This window comes from Melanerpes formicivorus, unplaced genomic scaffold, assembly GCF_026170545.1.
Source record: "Melanerpes formicivorus ecotype bairdi unplaced genomic scaffold, bMelFor1.0.p_v2 SCAF_5, whole genome shotgun sequence".
NCBI lineage: Eukaryota > Metazoa > Chordata > Aves > Piciformes > Picidae > Melanerpes > Melanerpes formicivorus.
In genome coordinates, this window is record NW_027142357.1 from 19,437,548 (window position 1) to 19,449,906 (window position 12,359).

A 12,359-nucleotide genomic window follows, 5' to 3' on the forward strand; every position below is an offset into this window, starting at 1 on the left:
CAATGTATAATTTCATACATATGTTGACAATCTCAAGCCTCTCAGAGCCTTATTTAATTTTTCTCATCCAAGTGTATGTCAACTGCTAAGGTAAATTTTTTTTTGCTGAAAAATTATTTTCTGACTAAAGAAACTATTTAATTTTCAAGATTCTGTAGCAGTTTTTACTTTCATTAAAAAAAAAATAAAAAAAAATGCAATATTACCACAAATACTTTGGTAGAGCACTGAGATATTTACATTTGGGATTGCTACTAGAGTAGCTGTACCTGGGATGCCTTGGTCTCTTTAGTGGTTCCTTGTTAACTTCCAGCATGTGCTGCCATGCTACATTCACTCCAATGGAAGATGAAATCCAAAGAGAGATACTGGTTTGGAGGAGGAATGGTAAAGACATGAAGCTTCACAGCAGTGATATGATGGCTCTAAGGCAACATTTCAAACAGGCAGTAAGTGCTTTTGTCCTAACTTTGCATTCCTTGTCTCCGTCATTGGACCTTTCTGTTGTAATCACTTTTCACGTTACTCCTTTTCACTATGTCTGCTTTTTCTCAGGCTGTAGAGACTTGTGTTCTTGTAAAAGAATGTGGATTTATTTATTTTTGATTCATGTTTCTTAATAAGAATTAACTTCATTTAGCGTTTGGGTTGCTGTCGAATTTTCTGTCATTGTGCCATCCTCTGGAGTTGGGAGCTCACCCAATGCAAATTAAACCACCCTATCCTGACATTGTTGCAGAGTCTCTAAGGACTCCTATGAACTGATAAGTGTGAGAAGTTTATTGGCAGGATCTATTCTGACAAATACTGACAGCCACAGCACCTGCAGAAGACCCAGTCACATTCTGAGTTCTTGCTGGATATTGACTATCCTCAAGTCTGTCTGTGAGTTCAGGTTGGCATCTGTGTACAAGATGCCATAGGATCCCTCTGTAAGGACATTAGGAATAATTTCAAACACAGGAGTTAAAGAAGTAATAACTTTTAACAGGTGACACAAGACCTTTAGCTATCCTAATACTGATCTCTGCAATAGCCTCAGCACATTTTGCTTCTGCAGGTGAAGACTTGCTCCCATACTTATGAAAATCACAACCTCTTAGGCACTTTGTACCAGGTTTGTGCTTCTGGATTTCTCTTCACTCTCCAAACCTTTCCTTTCAACACCTTTAAACAAGAAATCTCCGCCATTCCACTTGCCCTTCCTGCTAGTGTCCTTTTTGCCAACTGGCATGGACAGCAGACTCCCAACTGCTCAGTTCTTTCCATACTGAACCTTTTCTATATTATCAGCAAAGTGTGCTTTGGTGAAAAACCTGTTTGTATCACTTTAATGTTGAACTATGACAAGGATCAGACTGAGTCAGCACTGAAGGATGGCTGCTCCCATTCTCTCCCCTTGCACACTCAGGGGCTAAAGCAAAAGCAAATGGGAAACACCCCTTCCTTGGAGGGATGCATGTGACAAGCAGAAGGGAGCAGTGTATACAAGCTGCCCATACATACAGTACTGATGTACCCACATTCTGCTCCACTCTACTTTTCTTGCCCAGTCTTGTCCCCAGACATATGCTGCGCTTGCCAAACTTGCCTAGAGGTGAGCAGGAATCAATGAGCTGAATTACTTGCAGGGCAAACTCAAAGACAGGATGCTGTCCAATGTGACCCAGTTAAAGCCTTTGCCACTGACCCACCACGTCCTTGTGCCATTCCCAAAGCTGCTTGCTTTCTGCTGAGAGGCTATGAGGCTGTGCCAGAGAAACTGAAATTCCCCTTACTTGAGGCCATGACCCGGACTTTGCAGGAAATCCAGGGCCAAATGAGCTAGATGACCAGTGTTACCAGATACCAGGGAGTGTGATGCAGACACCCTGATATCTGGTGTATTTTCGTTTTGGTAAAGTCTTATCCCCTTAGATGGCTGTAAGTACTAGAAGCCTTGCTGAGCTATGCTGCTAGGTAATGAGAAAACTGCTGGCATAGCCCTAGAAAAAGAGAACGGTTCCCCACCCTTTTGCCTTGCCTTTGCCTCTTCCTCTGCTATTGCAGAGCTCTTCCAGGCACTGCTACGCTCACCTGTGAACATGTGATGACAGTCTGCAACTTGGACCCATGTATTACAGCCAATGCGAGGTGATAAACTTTAATGCCTCTTAGAAGAGGTGTCACCTGTTGTCTTTACTACTAAAGTGTTCACGTTGGAAGGAAATTAACTTGTAGTGGCAACAAGAATTAATTCACATTGCAACTTTTTTTCCCTTATGAGAAACGGCTGAGGGAGATGGATCTCGAGCTTGGAGGAGAGTGACCTCATTCATGTTTATAAATATGTAAAGGGTGAGTTTCAGGAGGATAGAGCCAGGCTCTTCTCAGTGATGTCCAATGATAGGACAAGGGGAAACAGATGCAAGATGGAGCATAGGAGGTTCCACACAAACATAAGGAGAAACATTTTCACTGTGAGGGTGATAGAACACTGGTAGAGGCTGTCCAGAGAGGTGGGGGGAGTCTCCTTCAGTGGTCAGCATCTGAGAACTGTCCTTTCTTCCTTCAATCCCAATCCACCTATTCCTGAATCCAGTTCCAGAATTCAGCTTTTGAATCCAGTTTCCAATTGCCATTGAGTTCCATCAGGTATTCCTGCCACAGCCTTAATGGTGGCAGTAACTGACTGTCATCAGTGGGGTTTTGTGTATATATAATTTCATTGTTATTATTTTCATTAAAGCAGTTTTAGTTTTATTTTGCAATTCATTAGCCTCTCTCCCTTATTTCCTTTATTTTGGGGTTTGTAATTTGTCTAATAGCCAGCCCAGCCCTAACCTTTGACAGGCTCTCCTGCTGTTTTTCTGTTTCTTTCATTTAACTTTTTTTTTTTCTTTCCCAAGAAAGAATTTTCCCCGAACAGGTGGAGCTCAAGGTCTTGTTTCTAAACAAATTTACTGGGAAATATAAGTGCTCCAGATTAGTTTACAGTCTAAGCCCCTATTTACCAATGCTAACCTTCCTTAATGGCCTTGCAGGTTCTCTCATCAGAACATTCTTAGGTTTTGCAGAGACAGGGTAAAGTGAAAATTCATTTACTACCCTTTTAAACATACTGTGGACTTTTCCAGTTCTCCACACTCTTTGTCCCTTCATTTGTACTTGAGGTAGCTCTCCTGCATGTTGCTGGACCTGACAGCTCCATTGAAGGAGAATGACAGTATTGTGGGGCATGATAAGCACAAAGTTCTTTGGCACATAAACTCAGGCTGTAAAATTACATATGTCTCCTTACTTGATGAATAGGATATGCTTGTTGCTGGATAAGTGCTTTGTTCTGAAAGATCCAGCTGGCTCCTGGCCTGCATTTGTATCACTCATATGGTGACTAACTAGGCATTTTTAATGCTTAATAAAAATGTTTGTTTATTATGTGGGCTGTATAAGATTGATGATACTCATACTTTTGCACATACTACTGAACTACTTTTGCGCAGGTAATACCATCTCTTAGCACCTTTTGCTGCTTTGGTTTAATAATTTGATCATTTTAAGTACCTTTCAGGTATTTTCTTTTTGGTGGTACAAGGGAGAAATTTGCTTATGATCTGAGAGGATAATTTTCTTGTTGAAGTCTGCAAGGTGACTGTGGCAGAGGACTCTGGCAAATTGTCTTTATGTATTTGTATGTTGTCTCATGTGGAAAATGAGTATCTATGTTTTTTAGCCTTTGGTAGAGAAAATTTCCTTCAAATTTGTTTCACGTTTTCAAAGCCTCATTAATTTGAAGGTTTTTCAATAGTATTTTCCAGAGTAATCTGCACCAGGCAAGCCAATGCCATGATAAGGTCCTTGATTCCTCAAGGTAGTACCAGCTGAGTTGGTATGAAATAGTGAATCTTCACAGGGCTCGGTGAATCTTCAGAACACTGTGAAAGCTGGTTAACTAGCCAGGTTATCTGGGTGGTCCTAGTTCTGCAGTCAGCTTGGCTAGTGTTATTTCTGCAGTCTGTGCATCATAGTGAATTGTGTGGTATAAGCATTCTTTTTCTTTTTTTTCTTTTGTCAATTTTATTGACAGAAACAGATGCAATGTTGTGTGCTTTCAGGAAAAAAACCTAGCAGTTTTAAAGCCAGGCCACTCCCTAAGACAGAACTATAAAGCAAAATAATTTGGAAGTGGCAGCTGGTTGCAGTCTTAGCTCAAAGGTTCTGTCATCTGTCAGAATGAAATAGTTGTGTTTATGCAGAACCCTATACCCAAGGACCTCAATGTTAAGACTATTAAATCATGTAACATCCCAGTGAGGGACCTAATAATAGCATATCTGTTATGCAGATGGAGGGGATAAAACTGACTTAAATGACCTGCCCAAGAAATCACTATCTGTTACTGGCAAGAACAAGAATTGAACTAATTGACCTCATCTTTCAGGGCCTGTTTTAATCCTGAGACAATTCTGCTTCCTCATCCACAACTATTTCACTCACAGCTAATCTTTACATGTTTTATACAAACACCAAGATAACTGTAATATGTCTGAATTATGTCTTCTCTCATACAAAACCCCCACATCTGGCATTAAGCATATTCACTTTTTCTCTCTGGCTCATCCAGTTCATAGGTTCCTTTAAATGGTAAGGCATTATGAAGCCCTATATTTTATTTTCCATTTGGAGATTTATAGAGAGCAATTTTTTTCCATCCCCATCACCTCACCAAATTATGATTTTATCCTCCACACAAGCTAACTTCATACCTCATTTCTGGCATTGATATGGCTATTTTCTTGAACGTCAATGAAGTACTTGGCATGATAAATATTGAAGTGTATCTGCAGTTTCATTTTCACATACAATTGACACTTTTCAAAGAATAAAACCATTGCTGCAGTATTTACTAAGTGTCTCTATTTTGAATAGTATTTCAATACAGCAAGCAATTCAATGTAATATCTCTTCATTTATGACTATGTTATATTATTTCAACATAATCATGCAGTAGTAGAATGAGTTATGTTTATGGCATACCATTCATATTGGAAAATGTGCATATAGATACTGCAATAATTCTAATATTACATTTCACTACCTTTTCAGTGACAGAAAAATGCAGTGTTCTACAACACTGTGTTACAAATGCTATATAATGTAATCTTGCTGAAGTACCTGTTTGCATTTTAGTTTTCCAGTGTTAAAAATCCTTCAGTATTACCCCCCAAAAAATTAAGATAAACATGAGGTCTGTTTATTTTTTTTAAATGCTATGAATTTCCACTTATTTACTTTGCCTATTAATTGACTTTCTGTCACATTGATTTGGTATATTAAAAACATGTAAGTATAGAGATTTGTATCACTGTTTGTGCTGTCATAACAGTTTAACAGAATCTTTATTTTGCTACTAATTTAGAGGTATTTCTACACCATGGTTTTGGAAATAGATTGTCTTCATTCATATTGCTGGGACAGTTTGGTTGCAATAGTTTGTAGCAGTCTGTCTGGACAACAGGGAATTGACAGAAAGACTGAAGTTGGAAAGAGGGCCTCCTGTCTGCCACAGTTATTGAACTATCAGGAAATTATGGAATGGCCCATGTACTTTGTGGTTACTATACAGCATGTCCTCTGCTTCAGTGTCTGTAACTTAAACATTCCCTGCATTTAAATGGGCCTGATTCTTTCCCTTAGCTTTGTTTTGCACCATATAAGATGTAGAAGAATCAATGAAAACTTCTGAGTGAGACTGACAAGAGAAAAGGATGTAAAATATCAAGACAAAAATCCTTATACTACATGCTCAGCCTCTGCGTAACTCAGCTCAATTAATGATGAAAGGTAACTCTGCAATAGAAATTCTGTCAATTCTGATAGAATTTTTGACATCCTCTTTACCTATCCTTGATCAAATCTAGACGTGTTTTAGGAGAGTAAATCACATATTTAATGCAGTATAACTATCACCCCTTGTCATAAATGTGAAAAGATAAATGACTATTTTCCTGGTATAAAATATTAGTTCCATAACCTGCATTTTAAAAGGAAGGGAGAGATAATTGCAATTACAGCAATATTAGCACCCTGGTTATTCAATTTTGAATTGTTGGACATGAGCAGATAACACTGTGATACACAGGTTTATTTTTGCTGCTTTCATGTGAAAGGTTTTTAAATTTTAAAAAAATAGCTATTACTTGTATGCATCCTACAGTTCTGCAGAGCCATGACTGAGCCAGGTAGAACTAATTTCAGACTTTCCTGCAGAGGATTTGCTGAAGCAAAAAATTAACCAATAATAAATGAGGAAATAGTGGACAATGAGGATAATTGTCCATGAGAAAGAAATATGCAACTCCCAGAATCTCCAGGTCCTGGCTTGACATCCTCTCTGTTACTAGTGAAAAAGCAGATAAAGACCTCACTTAACTTTGGAGGACTTTTTGGATCTACAGTGCACACATGGGGGAAAAGGCATAAAATTAAAAGGCGTTTTCTGGATGTAGTTACACTTTCAACCCAACTGTGTCCACATCCTAGAGGGGAAACTTATTGTCCAACTTCCTATACTGCACAGTTCAGCACTGTGAAAAGCAAAAAATATTTCCCGTCTTAACACCGTAGTCTTGCATCTCTTCTCTAAATGTGCTTAAGGGCAGAGCAATAAAGGAAGGTTGTGCCAAACATATAGCAGGAATTGTTTGGCTTTTCAAGGTTTAAAACAATGGAAACTATAAATGTGCTAAGAACTGTAGAAGTGTTATAAGTTGTATTTGTGATAACCTCTTCTTATCATTAATTATGAGATATTACAGATGACTAAGGAGTAACATCATGTATTACTTCAGGTAATCATATCTTACCATGTTAATTTTGGTCTGGGAGGAAGAAAATAATTCAAATTACTGGTCAAAGAAGTGCCATTTTGGCTCTGAAGCAGCTGGTGGTGCAGCAGGTTGTATCCTGGGAGGACTTGTGCTGAAAGTGAAACACCTGCTTGAATATTCATAGGCCTGAGGCATTGTCTTAACATTCTCTGTAACAGCATCCACTCTGTTGGCAGATATTCTCAAAAACCCTTGGAAGAGAAGACGGAGAGAAATTGCACTCCTTTAGGCTGTTAAAGGTAATTTCACCGATGATCTTAATATTCCTGTTACTATTTGCTTCCATTAGATGTTTCTAATCCATCAATGCCTTGACCATGATCACCAGTAAAAGTCTCAACTGTTTTCAGTTAATAATCCAGTTATGGTATTTGTCTCCACTTTTGCTATTATCTTAAGATTTTTTGTGGTGTAAGAACCAGCCTTTGACTCAGGCTGCAGCACTCATGGTAACGTGGAATATATGAGATTTCAGAGAAAGAGAGTCTCACGGTATATGCATCCTTGCCTGGGACTATGGAGTGGCAGAAGAAATAAAAAACCTTCCGAAGGAAAGTTTACTATAAATCCATTAATTTCTTGTAAGTAAGGTGTAGACTGTGGAACATTTAGCTTGTGCATTAGTTCTGAAGTCTCTGGTTCCTTACCTGCTATGTGACTGTGGATATTTTTTACAATAAGACCTCACAGGAAAAATTAATGCAACCTCAGAGCCTAGTAGTTTTGCTGTAGATTCCCCGTAGCTACCTGTAGAGATTTCTCTTGCAGTTTTTCTTCACAGTCCTTGGATCACTGAGGGATCCCACATGATGGGGACATAGAGTCACAAAGGTGTGAAGGACCTTGATGTTTATTCTTTAAAATTGGAAGACCTATGTGCAAAAGGAGAAACTCCACAAGGATACGAGGGAGGTATTTCCACACCTGCTGCAGAAAGAATATTATTATTCTGTGCTAGAGCACTCTTGTGGTTTTCATATAATAGAGCTCTCAAGGGTACAGGTTACAAGCTGAACTAATAAAGCCATGTAACCCATAGGTAAATGAGTAAGGAGAGTGACATTTTCAGACCAATACCAGCTTAATATGTAGGTTGTAAGAGGAAAAATAGTGTAGAACATGAGCAGAAACCTGCATTTTGTGGGATGAAAGGGTAGACTTTTGCTGGCTTATTGGCTGACCTGCAGTTAGGCAAAGAATTTAGCACTTGTCTTGGAGAGTCTGACTGCGGGGATTTTTTCCTACGTGGAAGATATTCTAAATCTACAAATATAATTTGGTAAGAGGAGGCCAAATTTGGGCCTGTCAACTTTGACACATCCCTTAAAAGATTCCAAATGATAGAAATAGTGTGTAAGAGAGTTGTAACAAAGGAGAGGTTTTCAGTTCTTTTAACAGAGAGCTACATAATCACACTTTCTTGCAGAAGCATTCACTATGAAGATCTGTCAATAGAAATCTCAAACTGTGAATATACAATTGAGCTTTATTATCCCTTTGTTATTTTGTAACTACATAGGTATGACAGGCAGAAACTGATTTTAAAAGAAATTCACAATTGTCAGTGTGTCACATGCATGAATCCCACTGCTGGAAGTTTTTCAGTAAATCAGCATCTTTTGGTAGGTGCACCAAATGCCATATTTGAAAAAAATGTTTTTGCTCATGGTAACACTCAAGCTCTTAATTTAAAGAAAATGAACGTCCTAACATGTTGTTACTGCTTTGAACAGCAGGCAGATGGTGCTCTGCTTCACACAGAGCAGACAAGGAACAGCACAGTTATAAGAGGTGATGAAGAGATGGCGTGTATAGGGAAACCTTCAGTGATACTCTTTGCCAAGACATCCCCAGGAGCCCACATGGGCAAACAGTGCTGTACTGTAAAAAACAAGTCATGTGAGACAACCCAGGTCTCCTGAAAAGTCCATTGACTGTCTAAGGTGTACAGTGAAAGAGGATGTAGAGGTCTCCAAACCTTCACAGACCAGCAGGACTATTTGTCTGCCTTTGTGTTTTAAGGATTTTCAGTCCTAAATCTTCTTGGTAGGGCCTGAAAACCTGCCATGCAATGCAGAGAGATAGGGAAAAATCTAGTGAACTTCTGTCTTTCATAAGAGACCAAGAGAAGGAAGCAAAGCTCTGCCTTAGGGGCCTTTTTTAGAGTTAACTTTATTTTGTATTAAAATTGATTTGTGGTTAATTTGTTTCAGAGTTTCCAGGAGATTATTCCGGCTGTGTTTCATCAACCAAATCAAAGGAGCTCTTTGTGACACTTGCATAGCAGGTATGCTTTTCCTGACTTGTGCCAAATCTTGGTTGTTGTTCCTTATACCTGTACTCAGGCTTGAGGGTTTCAGATTTTAAGGTGGTTAGGGTTTGAATTCCAAAGACAAGACAAAACATGTCTGCTAAGATGTGCTTGTAACAAATATCTCAACAGGTACTACACTTTTCAGAAACCTTTTTTCCTCCACCATATTTATATTAAATGCATAGTGTTCTAAAGGAAATGATGATTTGGTTTCCTTAATCTCATTTTTGTCAGACCCTCTCACACAAATCCTCCAACAGAGCCATGCACCTGTGACTGAGCTGGCTGAGCAGCAAAGCAGAGAGCGGGGCTGAAATCAGCTCCTTAAACAGCTGGACCACAGAGTGACAGCTTGTTTGTCTGTTGAGGGATGTGCAGGATCTGGTTCAATATCTCACAATGGAATCACTGCTCTGTGACAGTGATCGTAATGTACTTCCTTTTTGTCCCCCCACAGGAGCAACAAAGGCCAAAAAATCCACCACAAGTGTGCCTAACTTCAAAAAGAGCAACTCTGTGAAAACAGAGAGGAAGCCCAGTAAAAAGAAGCTAAAATGGGCCACTAAAAGAATTAAATCCTTCCAGGGAGCAAGGAGATCACTGAGCTAAGGGCACAGCAGCAGAGCATGCCCCATCCTTTAGGAAATACTTCAGAAAGGGTAAAAGGAGACTGGCATGGGTAATCAGCAAAGGAAAGTAAGTTACTAGAAATAGGAAGGATCATTCAGAAAACTGAAATTGTGTCCAAAGAAAGTAGGAAAGACTGTGAACTAAAGTCTAAATATAAAACTCCAATGTGTCTTGGACAAAAGAGTTTTAAGGAGTAAGTAGTTTCAGGGATCAAAATTTCTGTTAAACCTGTTCAGCATAAACACCTGATGGCCAGCATACAAAATGGCTACGCAGAGGATAAAGGCTTTCTGAAAAAGATAACTCATTTTTTGTACTGATGTTTGAGGTGACAAAACCCAGGGCTCTTCCAACATAGAAACTTTTTGGGACTGGGTGTTTTGTTTGGGTTTTTTGTTTGTTTGGGGTTTGTGTTGATTTTTGTTTGTTTGGGTTTGTTATTGTTGTCTTTTGTAAGAGAATGAGTAACTCAACAAAGCACCACCTAAAATTGAAGAAACCAATGAAAAAAAGCCATATGAAAAGACAGAATGAATAGTAGTAACAGTAATAAGTAATTTCCACCCAAAATCTCGGAAGACTGAAGCAACTGCATCTGAGCAGCAAGCTTGAATGGTCTGACTGGTGTACTCTGCTTGGGTTTCTAACAGGCTTTTGACAAACTCTCACACTAAGGGCTTATAGAGGAATTACATAGTCATAACGTAGAAAAAGTTGCCTCATGGCTTAGTAACTGGCCAGTAAGTGAGAAACAGAGTAACAGCCACTGGCTGGTTCATGCAATGAAAGAGAGGTCAATGGGGCAGCTCCACAAGGAGATTCAAAGTCTCTAAAAATACTTGTAAGATACATGGGAATAGGGCTAACCACGTCTGATGACATGAAGAACTGGCAAAGTGATTGGGTAATTAAATTACCCAGATAAAATTCAGCATGGGTAAATGTGGAATATATGTATGTTGTGAAAAACAAGCCTACTTTGTGTAGAAGATGGTTGGCACTGAATTCAGAGTTATCACTGAAGAGATAACCTGGGGGTTATGATAAATAGTTCTGCGAAAATATCACCTTGGTTCTTGGCAGCAGTCCAAAAAAAAGGCAGATCAGTTCATAGTTCAAACAGTTAACATAATTATTCCACTGTAGAAAGCCATGGTTCAGCTGGATATTGAAAATTATGTGCAATTCTAGTCATGTCATTGCAAACCCAAAGTTTTAGAATTCGAAAAGATGCACAAAAAGGCAACAAAGATTGCAAAAGCAGCGAAAGGCTTCTATACAGAGGCTGGGACTGGCACTGATGTATTAGAGGTCTACAAAATCACAACTGCTAGCAAGAAGGTGGATGTGGACTGTTAGCTGTCTCTCAGACTGCAAGAGCATGTGAATGGAATGGGAGAGTCTGCTTGGAAACAAGAAAGGGTTCATGCAGTGGGTAAAAGGCCTTTGCCAAAGGCTGCAATAGATAGAAATTTTCACGTATTCAAGGGGAGACCAGTGCTTTGCATCTGAAAGGCTGCTATGTTATGTGTATAGACAAAGCACAACCAAGACAAAAAGTATATTTTGCTGAAAATATTAGGAGACTATGAGAGTATTAGGGGGGAAACATTATATGAGATTGTGCTGGTTTTATTCTCCTTGCATGGCTGCTGCTTAACTGCATTCTAGTTTGGATGAATCCTTGCTCTGAACTGCTGTGGCTAGCTGTATGTATCTGTGTGTACAGGCAAATTTTTCACGTCTAGACAGCTGTAACTTATATTGCTAAATTAAATCATGAGTTTTTGAGAAGATGAAGTATCAAAAGTAAGATTATAGTTTTAATACTAAAGTCATATCATGACATTTTACAATTACTGACTCCTACTGATTATTTTCCCATAAGACAGTTTCTAGTGATGAGATTCAGTGTTGCTTGCCAAAGGACAAAATAGCACCCTGACAGCAGGGACAGTGTTTTAGAGAGCAGGTTCAGATGGTGCTTCAACCATTCACCACCTTGCAGAAGAAGTTCAAGGTCAGGTTCACTTCTTTTCACCTGATAATGACAGCTGAAATTAAGAGACCTAATTAGCCTAAATTTCAGGAATCCTTTTATCTGCAAGAGCAGAACTTATGCCTGGCTATCATTTTGCACTTAGACTATTTTTATTTTAATCAACTCACTCTGAAATGTTTAGGATTATTTCTTTGCCTTACATTGAGTTCTTTCCTGAGTAGTGATTTTATCTGTGTAGTTTTAAAATCTTTTCATACCTGGGAATATATGGATCTTTTAAAGTTGGTTTTGTGCATTTACCTGAAACTATCCTTCCAGCATTTGAAGTGTTATCTGTGTTGTATCAACTTGACAGCATTTTTTTTTAGCTAATAGTCTAAAGAAACATATATCAAATTGTTTCTCATAGAGCTTGGTTTCACTGTAGAGAACCAAAGTTCTGATACTGTATGTATTAGAATATTTTACAGTTCAGTTGATAGGGATGCTCTATGACATGATTCCATTTGAAAATACTGACTGATTTAAAGTGTAATTGCTACAT

General features: G+C 38.7%; 1 long non-coding RNA gene across 1 annotated transcript; it reads left to right on the forward strand.

Moving 5' to 3' along the window:
- Positions 1–7,047: 7,047 nt before the first annotated feature.
- LOC137441013 (uncharacterized) lies at positions 7,048–9,875 on the forward strand. The gene is made up of 3 exons (XR_010987292.1): positions 7,048–7,108; positions 9,083–9,156; positions 9,641–9,875. It is a non-coding gene; the product is annotated as an uncharacterized lncRNA (long non-coding RNA).
- The last annotated feature ends 2,484 nt before the right edge of the window (positions 9,876–12,359 follow it).